Genomic DNA, 21,922 nt, shown 5'->3' with positions numbered 1-21,922 from the left:
GACCTCTCCCTCCCCGGACTTGTCGTCCCCGGACTTGTCGTCAACCTCCAGTGTTCCAGCCTACTGCCGTGAGTCTTACAATCGCTTTATTTTCAGGATACCTACTTATTGCTATCAGTCACCAATGGCACATAGTGCCTATATGATATGGACAGAGCTCTCGTTACAGATGTAAAATAGAGTTTTCCCCACATGTATATTATGATATAAACTGAGCACATATAAGATTGTACCATTTGTTTTTGTTTATTTCCAACAATTATAATCCAAATACTAGCTATCACTAAGTCGCCCTGTGCTACTAGTTACTGTTACAGTTTTAATTCCTATTTTTGGTCATTTTATATTTTGCGATATTTTTAGCATTGTTTATTGTATTTTATATTGCATATACCTAGTGCCTGTGACCCAACAAGATCATTGCGTGGTAGAGGTAGGCTACAAGGGCCCTGCAGCCACCTCCAGCTACGCAACAACTGTATAAACACTCTTTCCATATATACCATATATATATTTTATATTTCAATAAATCTATTTTAATAAAATCATACAGATATCCACCCTATCATATTCTTATAAAGGACTCCACTACATAGCACCTACACATCTATATCACAGCCTAGGCCTTACTAGAGGACAGCTATACCCAGTATCTAAACCCCTTTAAACATGCTGCCCAAAGGCAATTTCTAAGTCAGGTCTGGGCTTGTGTAGATTTGTGGTGTTTAAGAGGGGTTTACAACTTTTTGTGCAACATTTGCTCTTGATAAATCTGTAACCACTGCAAATTGAAAACTGAAATTGATTTCACAAGATCGTTTGTAGTTTTTTGATCACTGCCTAAAGTCACAAAAAAAAGTGTTTTGCGCTCTTTGATGCGCCAAATATAGGCAAAAAAAAAACAACAACAGCATATATATAAGTGAAAAATAATAACACATAGCAGAAATTCCAATGATACCTAGGATTTCGGTCACATATTTTCCTAGATGCAGATGAGTCCCGTTAAATGGAACTTATCGGCAGCTGACATTTGACTAGTGACATGTTTAGAAGAATTGACATGTTATTCTACCCCTTCCCAATAGTATAGCCTATAATAATGCCTCTAGGAAGCATGGGCTCGGCAACCCCGTATTTATTCTTTGTACCATGTGGTAGATTGGAAGCAGATTTGCCTTTTGTGTCTTATGTGGGTGAGAGAAATAAATAAAATAAAAAGTCAGACTTTTTGTTCTTTTTGGATAGTCTCAGCGGAAAGCAATTCACTGAAAAGAAAATCAAATTCAGAACATGGCACATGAAAAGGCCATATTTACTGATACCAGTTACCTCTAGGGTGCGGAGTCCACAATTCTATGAGAAAGGTCGCGCAGGTGCAAAATCCTGATAAACACTGAGTCACAAACATTCGGGAGGATAGTTCATGCTTAGAATTCTAAAGACACATAAATAAGACTTCTACAAGGTGCCAGTCATACGGTTACATTTAGTGCACTATGCAAGTTCTCTACATGTCACATATGTATTATTATTTTCTACCCCTTCATGGATGTAATTGCATAAGTAGATGCTCCTCAGTATTTTGCACTTGTGGAACCTCTTTCTCTGATTGCTTTGTGGTCACATCCTATAAGTAGCTAATGATTTACCCTTATATCAGTAAGAATGGGTGTGGGCTCTTTCGTGTGGGCTCTTTCGTGTGGGCTCTGTCGTGACCTGCAGTCTCATTTCTCTTATTTCCAGCACAAATGGGAAAAAAATGATATATATTGTGGGAGATTAGCTCAGTAGAACCAGATAATAGCGGCAAAATAGCAGTCAGAGACAGGGACATGGCAGTAATGTTTAAACAGGGTTTCTCCTCTCTTTCTTTTTCCGTAACAAAACAAATTCAGCCTTCAACTACAGGTACAAACAAATACAAAATAAATCCTCCTTGTCCAGCACAAAATTACACAGAAATCATCCCTCTCTATACACGTGGCTTACTGACCGCCAGCCAACGCAACAGTAATCATACTGACACACAGTGTTAAGTATGGCGGCCAATTTAATTTTAAAGGGGTACTCCGGCCCTGAGACATCTTATCCCCTATCCGCCACCCACCTTGTATTCGCCACCCACCTGTTTGAGCTGCACGCCGCAGTGCCAGTTCACAAACAGCTGGGTGGCGACCACAGGGCCGGAGTATCGTGACTTCACGACTCCGCCCCCGTGTGACGTCACCCCCGCTATGCAAGTCTATGGGATGGGGCGTGACGCCCCCTCCCATAGACTTGCATAGCGGGGCGGGGGGGGGGGGGTGACGTCACAAGGGGGCGGATTCGTGATGTTACAATACTGCCATCATGATACGGCCGTCCCGCCCCCTCCCATAGACTTGCATAGCAGGGGTGACGTCACACGGGGGCGGATTCATGATGTCACAATACTGCCATCATGATACGGCCGTCACACCCCCTCCCATAGACTTGCATAGCGGGGGCGGGAGGTGACGTCACCTGGGGGCGATACTCCGGCCCCGTGGTCGCCACCCGGCTGTTTGTGAGCTGGCACCGCGGCGTGCAGCTCAAACAGGTGGGTGGCGAATACAAGATTGCGGGGGTCCCCAGCGGCGGGACCCCCGCGGTGAGACATCTTATCCCCTATCCTTTGAATAGGGGATAAGATGTCTCAGGGCCGGAATACCCCTTTAAGTTTAGTTGTAGTCTAAATTCCATTTTAGTTCTATTCTAGTTCTAGTCGTATTTTAATCAACAGATTTTCGGCAAGTTTAATGGGTTTAGAAACTATTTAACCCCTTCCCTTCTACTCAATTTAGATTTGTGGATTACATTTTCTTCCTCCTCACCTTCTAAAACCCATTACCTTTTTTTCACTGATAAAGTGTTTGTATATGTATTTAATGAGAATAAATAAAGATTTTTTTTTTAAAAAATGTATTACGAAGCCAGAAAAGATTATTTTTAGGACAAAATCGAAAAAATATGGAATTACACAATAATTTTGCGCAAAATTTTTTATGGAGTTTTAAATATGGTAAAAATGAGATGACAACTTTATTCTATGGGTCAGTACGATTCCAGTGATACCAAACTTGCATAAATTATGTTTCATTTTATGATTTTAAAAAATAGAGTAGTTTTGGCTTTTTGATCACTTTTTCTTAAATTTTTATTTTATGTTTAAGCCATTGATCATGTTGGATCAGGAATTTAATAATTGAATGGTTCAGAAAATTACGCACTCGGTAATATCAAATAGTTTTTTTTTATTTTTTTTATAGTATTTTATTTGAAAAAATGGGTAACTGGGGGTGACTTAAATTTTTATTAGGGGAAGGTTATATTATAAAATTAATTATTTACACACTTTTGGCACCCCTAGAGGCCTTTTATAAGCTATTGCATTACATTGATCTATGTAATCAGCACTTTATTGCTAAAGCCTTTCATAGGCTGGCTTTAAAGGGGTACTCTGGCCCTAGACATCTTATCCCCTATCCAAAGGATAGGGGATAAGATGTCTGATCGTGGGGGTCCCGCCGATAGGGACCCCCACGATCTCCCTGCTGCACCCGGCGTTCATTTAGAGCGTCGGGTGCAGCGCCAGAGGCTCTTGACGTCATGGCTGTGCCCTACTCGTGACGTCACGGCCACGCCCCCTCAATGCAAGTCTATGGGAGGGGGCGTGACAGACCTTCTAGTATATATACATATATATTTGTATTTATATATACATATATATATATTTGTTTTAATGATTGTAACAAACTATAAATCCTGTGCAACTGTGGCGGTTCAAAAATACTTGTGTGGATTAAGGAGGAGCGCTCGATCCAGACCCTATTTCTCTGTTGCCGAAACGTGCAGTGAGCGCGTTGATGCACATCTCAGGTAAAGTCCCCTGACATGCGCAATGAGAGAAATTTCGGGCACGGGAGCTATGTTTAGCTGAGGCTCCGATGTGCTTGCGTGGCACCAGATAATGATGAAAGCACTTACCCTCACACAGATTTATGACACTGAGATGGATTGCGTCCACCCTCTAGGTGATTTGTTATTGGAGGCTGAAATCTTTTGGCTCCAGAAGCAATTAAGAATGCCCAGGTTTGATTTGGAGAATATAATGTTTATGCTGTAATAGACATATGGATTGGTGGTTATTGTGGGCAATTGGTAATGATGTCAAGAGGGGTGATTATAAATACCCCTGCCGACAATCATTGGCAGCCATTGCCAAACATAGGCTTCTTGACATGCCGTTTTATGGTGAAACATGTTAGAAGAAGGCATGACAGTTTCTTTTTTTAAATGCATACCGTGATGAAGTGCTAATGTGGTATACTGCAGCACCATAAACCTGTTACAGACAGGAAACATATCGTGTGTACTATATTGTGTACTTTAGTGACATACCATCACGGTATTAGTTTTATTATATCATTCAGGGATATACATTTTTAATGAACATAATAAAAGTTACATTTTAGGGGGGGAAAGCTAAGAGGCATGTTAGTGACTCCGGGCTTCGGCCATGGGGTTTTGTGGTGTTCTGGTTTAAGGGCCCCTTACTCTCCTTTGTGGATTGTTTGTGGTTTTGTATTAGGAACTGTTCACAATCCTCCATCCTGACTAAGGCCCCGTTTCCAGCTGAAGAAAAAACAGCCCAAAGCATGATGCTGCCACCACTATGCTTTACTGTGGGTATGGTGTTCTTTGGGTGATATGCAGTGTTACCGTATGTCCCACCAGCAGCACAGATGGGGATATTTGTGTGCTGCTGTTAGGACTAAGGGAAAACAAATTATCATTAGATATTCATGAATGTTTTTGAGCCAAACATACCTTTTGGAATTATTGCCAAAAAGTGCCTTGGTTTTATCAGACCATAACACATTTTCCCATCATGATTTTCGTGGACTTGAATCTAAGGGCACTGACATAATCAGTCATATAGGGTACCATATTTAAAGGAAACTTGTGATCATGCAGCCCAAACCATAAGTCATTAGGGCAATCCATGGAAGCTTCTTCCCACTCCATCAGCCTCGATTGATAGATTACTTTCTTTTTGGGTATAGGGATTGATCTGTCAATCTAGGTTGGCATTAGAGTTGAGTGAGCCAAGCTCCCTGAACATGGATTCGATTCAAACTTGGGGGGAACTTCTGAAAATGTTGGATCTGAGCTGTACCCGCAGCTGCAAGTACAGCTCATGCTTTAACCACTTGCTGAGCAGAGCGCTATACTCTCAACCCAGCAAGGAGTTAGGGCTACTGCAATTTAAACTACTTTTGACATGTCAATCAAAAGATAAAAAGTTGTTGATCGCAGAGGGTGTCACTCCTGAGACCCGCTGCGATCTTGAATTACAGGCTAGGGTAGCGAGCGGCCTTGCACTTGGCTCCCAAGCTGGCAGATCGGAGAGGTTCTCAGGAGTGACAAGAAATGAGAGAAGAATCACTTACCAAGCTTGTTCTTGGTCCGTTGGTCTTCTTCTGTAGCTCCGCCTCTAATGATGTCATCATTAGTAGCGGGGCTACAGGAGAAGATCACTAGACCAAGGACAAGGCTGTTAAGTATGGGTCTTTTCGCTTTGTGCATTTTAGCATTACTTTTAAAAAGGCATGTTAAAAATGTATAATGTGAACAGACCCTTGTGTTCCCAAACAAGGAGCCTCCAGCTGTTTTTAAACTTCAACCTCCATTATTCTCGGACAGTAAAAGACTGTCAGAGAATGATTGGAGTAGTAGTTTAGCAACAGCGAGCCTGGGTGGGGGGGGGAACTGGGAACCACACGTTATTTTTAATAAATAAATAGCTAAATAAAAAACATTGTGTGTGGTTCCCCATATTTCCACCATGAGCAAGTGAGCATGATGTTACCAAGGTTGATGAGGACCATTGTTACTTACCATGAAGACCCCCTAGCCTAAATAAGGTCAGCCTGTTTCGGCCTAGGCCAAGGAGCGCCATTTCTGACGCTCTGGGCCTGTTGGTATCGGCTCTTATTATTTTTACCTGGGTAATAATTAGGGGTTAGCTTAGCGCTAGCTGTTTTTAGGGCCAATGATAAGCCCCAGCTTAGTATTTTATTCAGTCTTTAAGATGACTTCCACTACTAAGCCTGTAAAACTAAGCCTGTAAAGCTGTCTGAGAATAATGGTGGTTGTAGTTTAAAAACAGCTTGAGGCTCCCTGCTTGGGAACACAAAGGTCTGTTCACATTATACATCTTAAACATACTCTTTAAAAAAAAAAAAGCATGAAAAAAACACATGTGAACAGACCCATATTTACCAACCTTGTTCTTGGTCCAGCGATCTTCTTCTGTACCCCCGCCTCTAATTATGACATCTTTAGAGGTGAGGCTACAGAAGAAGACCAATGGACCAAGAACAGAGGCTGTATACTGTATACAACCTCCCCCAAGGGTTAATTAGTGCTCATTAGCGCTAATTTACCCTTTTATTGCTGGACTGGTGCATATCGCTCAGACCAGCAAGAAACACCTTGTCAAATTTGTTAAACGGGTACTCCGCCCCCATTGTAATAATTGAAATTCATGTTTCATATATTTTGTGCCTTATGGGGAGGGTGTTAGTATAGAAAACGTACTGGATCACTTCTGGTCCAACAGATTTTGGAGTATGTTATGTTTATGTATACAGTGGTCCCTCAACATACGATGGTAATCCGTTCCAAACGGACCATCGTTTGTTGAAACCATTGCATGTTGAGGGATCCGTGCAATGCAATGTATAGGACAGTGGTCTACAACCTGCGGACCTCCAGATGTTGCAAAACTACAACACCCAGCATGCCCGGACAGCCGTTGGCTGTCCGGGCATGCTGGGTGTTGTAGTTTTGCAACATCTGGAGGTCCGCAGGTTGTAGACCACTGTTAGAGGAAGTTGTACTCACCTGTCCCCGCCGTTCCGGACCGTCACCGCTTGTCACCGCTGCCCGGGATGTCGCCATTGATCCCTGTCGCCGCGTCCCCGAGGTGTCCCCGACGCTCCGGCAAGGCCTCTGCTTCCCCGGCATCCGCGCTCTCCGTCGCCGCCATCACGTCGCTCCTATTGGATGACGGGACGGCGTGCGCAGCGACATGATGATGACGATGGAGAGAGTCGAGGATGCAAGGATCCCGAAGAGGAGCGACCGAGCCCAGAGGACAGGTAAGTGATCGTCAGCGGACCACACGGGGCACCGTAAACGGCTATCCGGTGGCTGAAGCAGTCTGCGCTGCCGGATAGCTGTTTATGCGATGGCCCCGACATACAAAAGCATCGTATGTTGATGCTGCTTTCAACATGCCATGGCCTCTGAGAGACCATCGCATGTTGAAATGATCGTATGTCGGGGCCATCGTAGGTCGGGGGGGTCACTGTATTATAAGATAGGAACATATACGGCTGGGCTGGGTATGTTTGCAGAAGATATTAAATGGTGTATGTTGGTAAGTCCTATGCCTTCAGAGGTGAAAACACAAAGGAGGAGAGACATTGGCAAAAACTGGCTGCCATGCATTGTTATCTTCTCTTGTTTTTGGTTGAGGCAGTTGTTGGCTGCAGTTTTTATTTTTAATGGAGAAATGGCTCCATGCATGATTTTTGCTGTATATGGCTTGAGGTGTTGCTGCTGCCCCTTAAAGCGGCACTCCGATGCTCAGCATTTGGAACAAACTGCTCCGAACACTGTAGACGGCGCCAGGAGCATGTGACGTCATAGCCCCTCCCCCTCAATGCAAGTCTATGGGAGGGGGCATGATGGCTGTATATGATGAAGTAACATCTAAGGTACACAGGATCCAGCGGGGCTGCAAGGACAGCCCTTCCATCCATCCTATGAACTTTGTGGAATCCCTCAAGTAGCACGGGGTCTCTTTATCATAAGATTGTAAATGTTGGACAATAAATTGAGACAGGTTTGACATTATTGACCCTATCTCTGACACAATCAGACACACATCCTGGCGGCTCGACTGGATCCTTATGCACCTTTGGTAAATAGTATAAATGAAAACCTATTGAGAAGACAGAAACAAGTGGCACTGCTAGCAACCACAGGGTCTAATTATAAAGGATACACATCGGAGGTTTACAACAGATAGGTACTTGTACAAGGGGCCCCATCGGCGGTGCTAGGTGAAACAGATAGTAGTCAATAATAGAACAAACAAAGAACAAAATCACACCTGTACTTACCGCAAGGGTACCGCAACTCCGGCCTCACTCGAACGGTGCCTCCAATCAACGATCGGGCATATCAGATGTGGAGCGCTCAGAAAAGGCGACTGCCGGCGGTTTCACGCAATCACTATGCGCTTCATCCGGCCTCCTGGAGGCCGGATGAAGTGCATAGTGATTGCGTGAAACCGCCGGCAGTCGCCTTTTCTGAGCGCTCCACATCTGATATGCCCATTCGTTGATTGGAGGCACCGTTCGAGTGAGGTCGGAGTTGCGGTACCCTTGCGGTAAGTACAGGTGTGATTTTGTTCTTTGTTTGTAAATAGTATAAAGCTGATATCCTCTGGGAGGTATCCATAATCAAATGGAATTCTTGTTTGTTTAATATCCCTTTTGTTCGTGCATCATTGCACATGTCCTTTAACATCATTGCATAATATTTGGTTGAAACCATTTTTAACAATTCATAGGTTGTTATGTCATTCAAGTGTTTCAAGCATTCTTGGTTATATTCTGCTTTACCTAAAATAACTATAGCCCCACCCGTATCTGCTGGTCTGATTAATATTGCTTCTATTTCTCATTGTGTTACAGTTCTCTCTATTTTTTCTGATCTATCTTTTTGATCTCCTTTCCAACTAAATGTCTTAAACTGTCCATTTCAGTACTAATGTCTTGTTTTGATTTCTTATTCACCGGAACACGTTTGAACTGTTGTTCTGTCATTATTTCCCTATTTACTGGACTATTAATAAAGTATTTTTAGGCACAGATTCCTTATATACACTGCTCAAAAAAATAAAGGGAACACTTTAACACATCCTAGATCTGAATGAATCAACTAAGCGTATGAAATACTTTCGTCTTTACATAGTTGAATGTGCTGACAACAAAATCACACAAAAATTATAAATGGAAATCAAATTTATCAACCCATGGAGGTCTGGATATGGAGTCACACTCACATTAAAAGTGGAAAACCCCACTACAGGCTGATCCAACTTTATGTAATATCCTTAAAACAAGTCACAATGAGGCTCAGTAGTGTGTGTGGCCTCCACGTGCCCGTATGACCTCCCTACAATGCCTGGGCATGCTCCTGATGAGGTGGCGGATGGTCTCCTGAGGGATGTCCTCCCAGACCTGGACTAAAGCATCCGCCAACTCCTGGACAGTCTGTTGGTGGATGGAGCTAGACATGATGTCCCAGATGTGCTCAATCAGATTCAGGTCTGGGGAACGGGCGGGCCAGTCCATAGCATCAATGCCTTCCTCTTACAGGAACTGCTGACACTCCAGCCACATGAGGTCTAGCATTGTCTTGTATTAGGAGGAACTCAGGGCCAACCGCACCAGCATATGGTCTCACAAGGGGTCTGAGGATCTCATCTTGGTACCTAATGGCAGTTAGGCTACCTTTGGCAAGCACATGGAGGGCTGTGCGGCCCCCCAAAGAAATGCCACCCCACACCATTACTGACCCACTGCCAAACCGGTCATACTGGAGGATGTTGCAGGCAGCAACATTCTCCACGGCATCTCCAGACTCACATCTACCACATGTGCTCTGTGTGAACCTGCTTTCATCTGTGAAGAGCACAGGGCGCCAGTGTTGAATTTGCCAATCTTGGTGTTTTCTGGCAAATGCCAAACGTCCTGCACGGTGTTGGGCTGTAAGCACAACCCCCACCTGTGGACGTCGGGCCCTCATACCAACCTCATGGGGTCTGTTTCTGACCGTCTGAGTGGACACATGCACATTTTTGGCCTGCTGGAGGTCATTTTGCAGGGCTCTGGCAGTCCTTCTCCTGCTCCTCCTCGCACAAAGGTGGAGGTATCGGTCCTGCTGCTGGGCCTGCTCCACGTCTCATTATGTACTGGCCTGTTTCCTGGTAGCGCCTCCATGCTCTGGACACTATGCTGACAGACACAGCAAACCTTCTTGCCACAGTTCGCATTGATGTGCCATCCTGGATGAGCTGCACTAACTGAACCACTTGTGTGGGTTGTAAACTCTGTCTCATGCTACCACTAGAGTGAAAGCACCGCCAGCATTCAAAAGTGACCAAAACATCAACCAGGAAGCATAGGAACTGAGCAGTGGTCTGTGGTCACCACCTGCAGAACCAATCCTTTATTGGGGGTGTCTTGCTAATTCCCTATAATTTTCAACTGTTGTCTGTTCCATTTGCACAACATCATGTGAAATTGATTGTCAATCAGTATTGCTTCCTGAGTGGACAGTGTGATTTCACAGAAGTGTGATTGACTTGGAGTTACATTGTGTTGTTTAAGTGTTCCCTTTATTTTTTTTGAGCAGTGTATTTCTCAATCCCTACATATGTGGTAGCCCTTGGGGGGTGTTGGTAGTGGGGGTATTGTTTTGGTAAATGAGGGGTTAATGTTAACCCTATAGTTCGTGATGCCAGGCTGAGGGCTAGTATGCTGAGGTAATTCTCCGGCCTATCGCCGCCCTTCCCAGTAACGATAGGTGCATGTAATAAAATGACTGAAGATCCACAAAGTAGTTGAACTTTAACTTGAAGAACTTTACTTAGATGTTTGCGGTACATCCAATGAACAATAACTCAGGCAAACAGTCTCTATATATCTCAATATGAAGGAAAAAAGCGGAGGTGGCGCCAGGTGCGATGTAGGTCTTGAGCCGGTGTAGGTGGGTACCCAAGTGGGGGTAGCGTATCCCTTTGCCGGTGATGGTAGCTTGGTATGCAGGCCAGCAGCATATGGATGGAGCCCAGGGGAGAGTCCGTAGAGAAATGCAAAAGTGTAGGAAAAAAAGCTGCGGTGGCGCTCCCAAGGAAGTAGCCCGAAGTCGTGGGTATTGATGAAAAGTTTTGGAGTCACAGCTCCCTTTCTCAATTGCAGGTGGTTGCTGTATGGCAAGGTGACATGTATACATATTTAAATACAAGAAAATGGCGCCAAAACCAGGTGAGCTGGTGACGTCATGAGGGGTGGGTGCCGGGGCCAGGTGAGGGCCGGGCACTAGAGACCTACATAATAAAACATTATCAATGAAGGAGCCTGAAAACCACATAAAACCTGAAAAAATGTAAGAATGCATAGGTATAGTCTTTTACAGGTGTATTTTGGAGGTTCAAAAAGAACCGCGAGAATTGTCCATGATGGCGACCAATCAGGGAGCTGCCTGCGTCCGTGGGACCAATCAGGAGGCAGTGGGAGGAGGCTGTCATCGGAGTGCAGGGTGGCCGCTGTGGGAAATGAATGGAGAAGGGCTTCTCGAAGCTGATTGGTCGCCTGCTGTGGGATGGTGAAGGTGGGGCCAATCAGGAGCGAGCCGTACTGGGCTGTGTACAGTTACGCTGTCAAAGGGGACATAGGCCGTGTGGGGATATAGTCCGAAGATGCTGATCGGCTGTCCATGGTGTTGGGTGAGCCAATCAGAGGGAGGGCGTATAAGTCCGGGTAGTAAGTCTTTGCCGCTGGTGGCGGTAGAAAATAGTTCAAAGGTGCCAGCCAATCGCTGCTGGGCATCTGGTGCGGCTGTCACCGGGACCTTGTGCTGTCATAGGCAGGCATCAGTAGGTGGACTAGGGGTATGAATTAGGTGACGTTTTCGATGTATTCATTCAGACCCGACGGTGTCAAAGTTTTGAGGGTGAAGATCCAGAAGTTTTCACGTTTTCTCAGTGTTGCGAAGCGGTGGGCGGTGTCAGCGGAGATGTGTTCGATAGGTGTGATGGTGTGACACCTAAAATCGCTGCTGTGCTTTTCCGCTGCATGTCTGGAGACACTGTGAAGTTGGTACCCCTTGGTGACATTGGATCTGTGCTTGTTGATGCGCTGATTTCAGAGGTTGGATGGTACGTCTGACGTACTGAAAACCACAGGGACACTCGAGGAGGTAGATCACGTAGGAGGTGCTGCAGTTGATGAAGCTCTTGATGGGGTAGGTGATGTTGGTAATCCTGCAGGTAAATTTGGTGCATTTGTTCGCAATGTTGTTGCAACATTTGCAGAGGGGTTTGCTGCACTTGTATGAGCCGGTGACAGGTGGGGTGTCCAGTAGAGTAGTCTGTTTTCATGTTACCCACGACTTCGGGCTACTTCCTTGGGAGCGCCACCACAGCTTTCCTACACTTTTATATATCTCAATGACTGACAATTGTTGCGGACCATGAATGAAATGAAAGTCTCTGAATTTAGGGTAATTACTGCAGATCCGTCCGGATTTAGGGGATAGATAAGGTCCGGTGATCCTGCAGAGTGCTTAGGGATTGATACACTCTCGATCCTGAATATATCAGCCGTTGCCGCAAGGCTCAGGTCTAACTCACTGCGATAGACAGCTGCGCAGATCCTGCTCGTTTGACAGCCCGGGAACAAGAGAGATGCTTACTGCTTGGCTGCGCAGGAACAAGAGAGAGAACAATGGCCACCGCTCCCTTATATGGGCAGGGGCGGGTGAATCTGATTGGTCCGAACATCTGTCACTCACTGTTACACAGTGTGATGGGATTGACTACGTCACAGGGACCTCCAAAGGTCCTTAAGCAGAAATACCATAGAGTTCACCTGACCACGTGACCCGCAGGTCCTGCTACGCCATAGACAGGTAATTAACTATCTGGATGAGAGGTAACCAGGGGTGAACTAGACAATGGGAACCCTGACGTCCTAGGGACTCTGGCTAAGGGGACCCACATACGCAGGTACCGGATAGGATACGGTACCGGGACACCACACATATATTGAGAATTTATCCAGAGGTTTGCTAGGAGCAAATGTTAGCCCTTTACATTGTAATTTCTGCTGTTTGTTATTTAAAGTAGTTTGACCTAAATTACTTATGGGTTTGTAATAAAGATGTTGGCCATTAGAGAAGATTCCATGGACCTTTTCTACAAAGTCTGGCACCCGTGGTTGGACTCTCTACACTCCGTGATATGACTTATTACTTGTCTTTGTAATGGTATCTATATTATCTTCTTTACTGCATATTTCTCATTCCACCATGTGTTGTATGACTACGCCACCGATCCCTCTCCCGCCTTATGTTTTCTAATCTATTGTTCTTGATTTGTACTATGTTTCTGCTATACCATTGTTTATGGTGTCCCCGATTGGAGACATTCATTTGCATACCAGTTTTGTATCCTGTTTATTATTCAATAAAATTGATATGTTTGATACTAAATTAATTATGGGGTCTTCCTCTCCACTGATACATTAACCCTGTGTTGTTTTTTTTGTCTTCCAGCTCCTCTATGATATTTCCTAATTATAATCCTCTTTTTCTTGCATTTTTGTTTGTTTGTACCTCTATGCAATGTGTTTGTGTAAGATTGTGATGTAGTTCAGCTGTTGTGGGTATAATCTTTCGTGCCTAATTAATCTTGGATTCTAATTGTGTGATTTTGTGCACAATTTCAACAAATATGGAAATTATTGTCTCATAGGGGAACTTCCAAGTGTGTAATGTTGATCCCGGTTGAGGATATATTTTGGACAGTTTACGGAGCAGTTGAGAATTTAATGCACTAGTTTCTTATGTATATTTTGGGGTCTGAAATCATTAAAAGAAGATCTTTGGCAAAGACTGCAAGTCTCCAAAGTTGCAGTCTTTCCACTACCTGCCAATTTGTCCTTTTGGTATAGAATTGAAATAGAACAGAAGGGAGTCAGGGAAAATGTTAAGAAGGGGAGAAACATAGAAACATGTGTGGTGGCGGAATTGGGATAAAGCCTTGTGGGGGTGTAGGGTAGTTAGGGTGTTGCTGTTCAGGATAGTTAAGGGTGCTGTTAACCCCTGTCACTCGTGACACCAGGGTGAGGGTTAAATGCTGTATTCTTGATAGGCCTATTGCCACCCTTCCCAAGAGCAATAGGTGATGCAGAAAGAGAGGATTGTCCACAACCACTGTTAACTGAAAACTTGCAGGAACTTTTACTGAAGAATTTCTGTACATGCAGCAATAGTAACAGTCCAGATAACAGAGTCTCTATAGATATAGCTGAGCAGCGATTGACAGTCGGTTGGGAACAGATAAGCTCAATTTAGCTTCTTAGGGATTGTATAGCAGAGATCCGCTGGATTTAAGGGTGCGTTTAGGTCCAGTGATCTTGCGATGAGTAGCGGGGAATTGCTTAGTCTATCCGCTATGTTAGAGGCCGAGGCCGCAAGGCTTTGGCCTAGTTATCATCTTGCAAGCTGCGGAGGTCTTACCTCTTCCAGAGTCAGCAACCCAAGAGAGGGATCAAGATGGCGCGGGTCCCTTATATGGGCAGGGGCTGGCCGTTTTGGATTGGTCCGTAACAACTGTCACTCACCGTTACAGTGCATTGTGGGTGAACACGTCACGGGAACCTCCAAAGGTCCTGTAGCAAAACCATAGAGTTCTAAGTTCATCACGGGACAAGCAGGTCCTGCTACACTGAACAGGTAGACAACTAAATATATACATATATCTATACTTATACTTATATTGATAAGAACTTCTATATAGTCATTGACTAACTGAGGGGTGACAAAGGGAAAACTACAGAAGAGGGACCCCGACGTCCTAGGGACTCTGACTACGGGGACCTCTATAAAGGTAACGTATACTATACGGTACTGGGACACCACACATAGAATGTGTCAGCAGATGAGAACCATTTGGGTCATCTAGTCTGCCCAATAATCTGAATCCTATGAATAGTCCCTGGCCCTATCTTATATGAAGGATAGCCTTATGCTTATCCCGATCTTATATGAAGGATAGCCTTATTCTTATCCCATTCATGTTTAAACTCCTTCACTGTATTTGCAGCGACCACTTCTGCAGGAAGGCTATTCCATGCATCCACTACTCTCTCAGTAAAGTAATACTTCCTGATATTACTGCAGAAACCTTTGCCCCTCTAATATAAAACTATGTCCTCTTGTGGTAGTTTTTCTTCTTTTAAATCTCCTCTCCTCCTTTATTGTTCTGATTCCCTTTATGTATATAAAAGCCTCTATCATATCCCCTCTGTCTCTTCCTTCTTCTATACATGTTAAAATCCTTTAACCTTTTCTGGTAAGTTTTATCCCTCAATCCATGTACTAGTTTAGTATCTTCTCTGAACTCTCTCTAGAGTATCTATATCCTTCTGGAGATACGGCCTCCAGTACTGCGCACAATACTCCAAGTGAGGTTTCACCAGTGTTCTGTACAGCGGCATGATCACTTCTCTCTTTCTACTGCTTATACCTCTCCCTATACATCCATGAGCACTTCTCTCTTTCTACTGCTTATACCTCTCCCTATACATCCAAGCATTCTGCTAGCATTTTCAGCTGCTCTATTACATTGTCTTCTTACCTTAAAGTCTTCTGAAATAATTTCTCCTAAATCCCTTTCCTCAGATACTGAGAAAGAAAGAATATTTTGCTAAGTAACTCTAAAAGTCATGACTATCACAATCTAACTTCCAAATCGACCCATCAATATGTTTTGTAATGTGGGAGGAGATCAGAATACCAAAAAGAACCCAAACAAACATGGGGAGAACATAAAAACTCCTTGAAGATGTTGCTCTTGGTTGGATTGCTAGCCACTCAACCACCGTGCTACCCGTTGTGTTTTGTTTAGGGATGTCCCAATACCATTTTGTCCCAAGACCGAGTATGAGTACCAAGACTTTTGAGTACCAAGTACTCACGGATACCGATTACCAATCCTTTTTTTTAATTGTCATGTGACATTGTTTTAAAAAAATTTTTTTATGGGAAAACGGTGTGTTTTATTTTTTTATGTGAGGAAAGGCTTTGTTATATATATATATAAAAAAAAAATACAAAACAAAACTTATTTTTTATTTAAACTTTTTGACTCCCCACATGGCACTCTTTACTGCATGTTTCCCAGCTTTCCCAATCTCCTATCATATAGTTTCTACAGGAAACTGGGAAAGCTGGGTGACAGGTATGTATTATTGTAGTATGTGGGGGTGGACAGGGAGATTACCTGCCTATCAATAGGACATGCTGATCGGCGAGATGCGACCTCCTGCATCCTTCGTCCTCTGCTTTGGTGCAGGCAGAGTGAAGTCACTTCCCCTGTGCCAGGGCAGAGGTCAGGCGCCGATCCTGATGTAGGCTGCCGCCTGAAACTGCGGCCTACATTGAGAGCTCGCTGGCCGGGGAATGCGGGACAAGTGTCCTGCGGCTTACGAGTGGATTAGAAAGTGGGCAGCTCTTCATGACCCAGCATTTTTTTATTTATTTTTTGCTCACATTTTTTTCCTCGTCACATTCTAAGACCCATTACTTTATTTTTTCACTGACAAAGTTTTATTATGGACAAGTTGTAATTTTCATTGACATACTTTATCTTATCGTATAATGTATCACAGAGTCAGAAAAAGTATATATGTAAGGCAAAATTGAATAAAAAATGTGGAATTGCGCATTTTTGTGGAGCAATAATTTTTTTTGAAGTTCACAATATGGTAAAACTTTATTCTATGAGTCAGTACGATTGCAATTATACCAAACTTGATTTTTTTTAAATTTAAGTTCTATAGTAAAGAAAAATGGACATAACTCTATAACTTTTTTATTTTCCCACCGAATGAGTTGTGTAAGGTTTATTTTTTATAGCAAAGAAAGAAAAAAAAACTGAAAATTTTCTTTTTTTACATGTTTATTTTTTATGCCTCATGAGCTGTAGTTTTTAACGGTACCACGTTTGCGTATATGGGACTTTTTTTTTTTATCACTTTTTATTATGTTTTGTCTGGGACACGATGTGACCAAAAAGCAGCAATTTTGGTGTTTGGAATTTTTTGGGTTTACACCATTCCCTGTGCAGGATCAATAAGGTCATAATATAATAGATTGAACAATTACGTCCGCGGCCACACCAAATATGTTTTTATGTTTGTTTTTAAGTTTTATTTGAAAAATGGGAAAAGGGGGGGGGGGATAAAAAATTTTTATTGTGGGGGGGATTTTTTTAAAATATTTTTAAAAACATTTTTATTGCTTATAACTCTCAGGGAGCTCTTAGATAGAATATGGCACGTTTCATTTAACACAAGATCACATCTGTCATGATATTGCATCATGAAACGTCACATTATGAGGTAGTAATCTTACCCACAGCCCCTGTCCCTTCCCATTGCGTATGTTAACCTAGAAATTATATACAGTGATCCCTCAACTTACAATGGCCTCAACATACAATAGTTTCAACATACAATGGTCTTTTCTGGACCATCGTAAGTTGAAACCAGACTCAACATACAATATACGGACAATCCAGATCTGTGAAACGTGTCAATGGCCGGAAGAACCGACCAATCAGAATGGGCATTCACTGGTAAAACCCCTGTATTACTGAAGTGTATGCACTTTCTGGTGTCTGGTAGCGCCCCCTACAGTACAGGCAGGTATTACATGTTCTGTACACTTTACCTGTATTACTGAAGTGTATGCACTTTCTGATGTCTGGTAGCGCCCCCTACAGTACAGGGAGGTATTACATGTTCTGTACTCTTTACCTGTATTACTGAAGTGCATGCACTGACTGGTGTCTGGTAGCGCCCCCTACAGTACAGGGAGGTATTACATGTTCTGTACACTTTACCTGTATTACTGAAGCGTATGCACTGACTGGTGTCTGGTAGCGCCCCCTACAGTACAGGGTGGTATTACATGTTCTGTACACTTTACCTGTCCCAGGGTTAGCTGCTTCTTTGGACACAAGGTGAGGGAGACTCCATTACTTTTTTAGGACAGTGTGTGTACTGTACAGGACCCTGAAGAAGCTCCTGTCCTCTACATAGACCAGTTTCCCAAGCAGGGTGCCCCAGCTGTTGCAAAACTACAGCTCCCAGCATGCCCGGACAGCCTTTGGCTGTCCGGGCATGCTGGGAGTTGTAGTTTTGCAACATCTGGAGGCTCCCTGCTTGCGAAACACTGACATAGACAGTGATTACAGCTCCCAGCAGATCTTTCTTACTTTTATATGTAATATATGCTTTATCTATATTAGGTATCTACTTTAATCTATGACATAAATTGCACACCAATAAGGTCCTGTACACGACCGATTTAATAAACCTCTAAGCCAAGTATCAATGTAACTAATAATCACCAACTGACCAACACCAGTGAATAGAGGTGGCTTAAAACATCACTTTTAATATATACTCAATAAAAGTAGAAAGTACAATCAGTGCCGTTCCGTGCATGTACTCGATAATCTTTGAGAACCATGGGAGAGATTTATCAAAACCTGTGCAAAGGAAAAGTTGTCTAGTTGCCCATGGCAACCAATCAGATCGCTTCTTTCATTTTTAACAAGGCCTCTGCAAAATGAAAGAAGGGATCTGATTGGTTGCTATGGGCAACTGGGCAACTTTTCCTTTGCACAGGTTATGATAAATCTCCCCCCATATGATTATGTTACTTGAAGTCCAGCACCAACAGAGGCCTTTCCTGTAAAAGAAAAGAACATATATGTAGACAAGTGGCCATATGAAGCTGATCTTGTTTATAAGTCAGCATTGCATTGCTTACTCACTTAACCACCTCCGATTGGCTGCCCTGCAAAACAAGAGAAACACAACCCCATTCAGTATTCCCTGCGTTGAATCCACCTGTAGGGAAGGAATACTCCATATGGAGTGTACTCACTATTGTGTGACTTCAAGAAGAATTACCGGTGGCGCGCACTCCCGCAGTGACGAAGAGGCCGGCTGACATCCAGCCCAGCGCGCTGCCGGGGAAGCCGGCGTCTGACGTTATATCCTGTGCGACCATTACCTCACGTCCGGCGCATCCGCCCCGCTTCCCAGGGCGACGCGTCCTAGGGCGTTGCTAAGTTATCTGCACTCGCCGAACGTGTTAACCATTTATGGTCCATACAGGACGTTCACTCTCTTTATAACAGGTCAGTAAACTAACTTTGCTGGTATCTCTTAACATAGAACAATGCAATTATCCCGGTTGTCACTAAGGTCTGCCTATATATGAATGGGCGTGTAATAATAAGTAGGTGACAAGATTACTACAATTCCCAGAGAGTTTGGAAAAAAGGTTGGGGGGGCTGCACCTATTCCCCTAAAAGGGGAGGGGCAACTGGTTAAAGTGGCGTGTGGGGCAATCCTATTTTTCATATAGAGAATTAGGGTAATCGAGTACATGCACGGAACGGCACTGATTGTACTTTCTACTTTTATTGAGTATATATTAAAAGTGATGTTTTAAGCCACCTCTATTCACTGGTGTTGGTCAGTTTGTGATTATTAGTTACGTATCTGCTTTAATCCTCACTTTTTCCTATTTTTGGATGACATTTTGGTGCCTTTAGAACCAATTACCAGGTTTCCATAGAGTTCTGGTCTCAACATACAATGGTTTCAACATACAATGGTCGTCCTGGAACCAATTAATATTGTAACTTGAGGGACCACTGTATAGCGAGAAATATCCAGGGATGCAGGGGATGAACAAGGTTATACTGAAGACAGACACTATCATTCAAAATATGCAAAAAAACACACAAGAACAAATGCTCATAGCCCACCACTGGTCTGAACACGGACTATGAAAGGTATCCACAGAACTAATATACAACTAGATGCAAAACAAACTGACTCCTATGTTAGTGAAAAGGCAAAGCTCGGGAAACAGATCTAACCATAGGAGAAACCAAATAACACCACAAACCCAAACTCGAATCATGGAGGACATAAATACCAAAGACTCCAAGCTAGAGGGGCACTCCACTGTGTGAACAGGAACTATCCTTGGAGGAAACTCAAATACCAAAACATATTTAAAGGGGTTATCCATGAAAAAACTTTTTTTTATGTATCAACTGGCTTCAGAAAGTTAAACAGATTTGTAAACTATTTCTATTAAAAAATGTCAATACTTTCAGTACTTATGAGCTTCAGAAGTTGAGTTGTTCTTTTCTGTCTAAGTGCTCTCTGATGACACAGGAACCGCCCAGTTTAGAAGCAAATCCCCATAGCAAACCTCTTCTACTCTAAACAGTTCCCAAGACAATCAGAGGTGTCAGCAGAGAGCACTGTTGCCAGACAGAAAACAGCAACTCAACTTCAGCAGCTGATAATTATTGAAAGGAATTAGATTTTTTAATAGAAGTAATTTACAAATTTGTTTAACTTTCTGGAGCCAGTTGATATATATATATATATATATATATATATATATATATATATAAAGTTTTTTCCTGGATAACCCCTTTAAACATGGGTATAGATACTAGACTTACAGAAACAGGTGTGAACACACACCAACAGAGAATACTGAACTAGACACTAACAGGACAGGCTAAAACTGACTAGTCCCACATAATAACAAGAATTGCAGAATATCAAACAGGCCTAAAAGCAATAGCATAACAGGCCTAAAAGCCATGGCTAATACAACGTGCATGTGTACACACAGAGACAAAGCCCTCATTTACTAAGAGTGGAGTGTCGGTTTGTGTTTAAAGGGGTATTCCAGGATTTTTTTTTATTTGACTATGCTACAGGGGCTGTAAAGTTAGTGTAGTTCATAATATAGTGTCTGTACCTGTGTGTGACGGTTTTCTCACAATTCTTCTGTGATTTTCACCCCAATATTTATTTCTACCAGCATACAAAATGACTGCTGTCTCTATGTTTCAATGGGTGGGGTGGCTGATGTGTGGGAGGGAGGAAAATGGAATCTTGTGATTTGTAGGCAAACAAGAAAACTGAAAACAGGAAATACAAGTTCACACAAATCTAGCCACAGTGTTATGGTAATCTCACAGCATAGCCATTTATCCCCCAAGACAAGCGCAGATCCTTCCTAAGCATGTACTGTCTGCCAGGTACGTCAGTGGTCTTCAAACTGTGGCCATCCAGATGTTGCAAAACTACAATTCCCAGCATGCCCGGACAGCCGTTGGCTGTCCGGGCATGCTGGGAGTTGTAGTTTTGCAACAGCTGGAGGGCCACAGTTTGAAGACCGCTGAGGTACGTACTAAAATCACCCTTATTACTGTACGGTATTATAGAAGAATAAATGGCGCCGGTTCATCTATGCACTCCGGTGATACGGACAGCCAGCACCTACAGCAAGCACTAGCTCTCTTTCTGCTAGTACTATAGCCCAATGCGCGGCGTAATGACGTAGCGGAATACAGCATTGCGCCGCGCATTGGGCTATAGGGAGCAAGTACTAGCAAAAAGAGAGCTAGTGCTTGCTGTAGGTGCTGGCTGCCCGCATCACCGGAGTGCATAGATGAACCGGCGCCATTTATTCTTCTACAGTACAGTACAGTAATAAGGGCTCTCAGTGCTGGGACCCGTGGACCAATCACACAGCGTCCCCAGCACTGACATACAGGGGATAGGTGTGGCGGCTGTGGGCATAGCCACGCCTATCCGACTGTTGCTGACTCTCGTTAAAAGCATTTTTTTATGCATCATTAAAGGAGTACTCTAGTGCAGAGTACTACTGCTCTGTCCTGCCCGGGCTGCAAAATAAATGAAAATGAACCCTCACTCCCCTCCCTGGGTTCCCGCGGAGCGCCACTACAGCTGATCGGTCCTCCGGTGCATCTCCTTCATACTTCCGGGTGTAACGAAGCGTCACATGGCGCTCAGCCTATCGCCGGCCGCCGCGATGTTCAGCCTCGGCCGGCGATAGGCTGAGCGCCATGTGACGCTTCGTTACACCAGGAAGTATGAAGAGGATGGACCGGAGGACC

At 43.6% G+C, this 21,922-nt stretch overlaps 1 protein-coding gene across 1 annotated transcript in view; it reads left to right on the top strand.

The window, feature by feature from the left end:
• The window catches only part of SHISA8 (shisa family member 8), a 110,984-nt gene that overhangs the window by 42,298 nt on the left and 46,764 nt on the right, over nucleotides 1-21,922 (top strand). The gene's annotated exons all lie outside the window — the stretch shown is intronic.

Source organism: Hyla sarda, chromosome 6, assembly GCF_029499605.1.
Source record: "Hyla sarda isolate aHylSar1 chromosome 6, aHylSar1.hap1, whole genome shotgun sequence".
NCBI classification, from domain to species: domain Eukaryota; kingdom Metazoa; phylum Chordata; class Amphibia; order Anura; family Hylidae; genus Hyla; species Hyla sarda.
The sequence above is the reverse complement of the archived record's forward strand: the minus strand, read 5'-3'. Positions and strand labels throughout refer to the sequence as shown.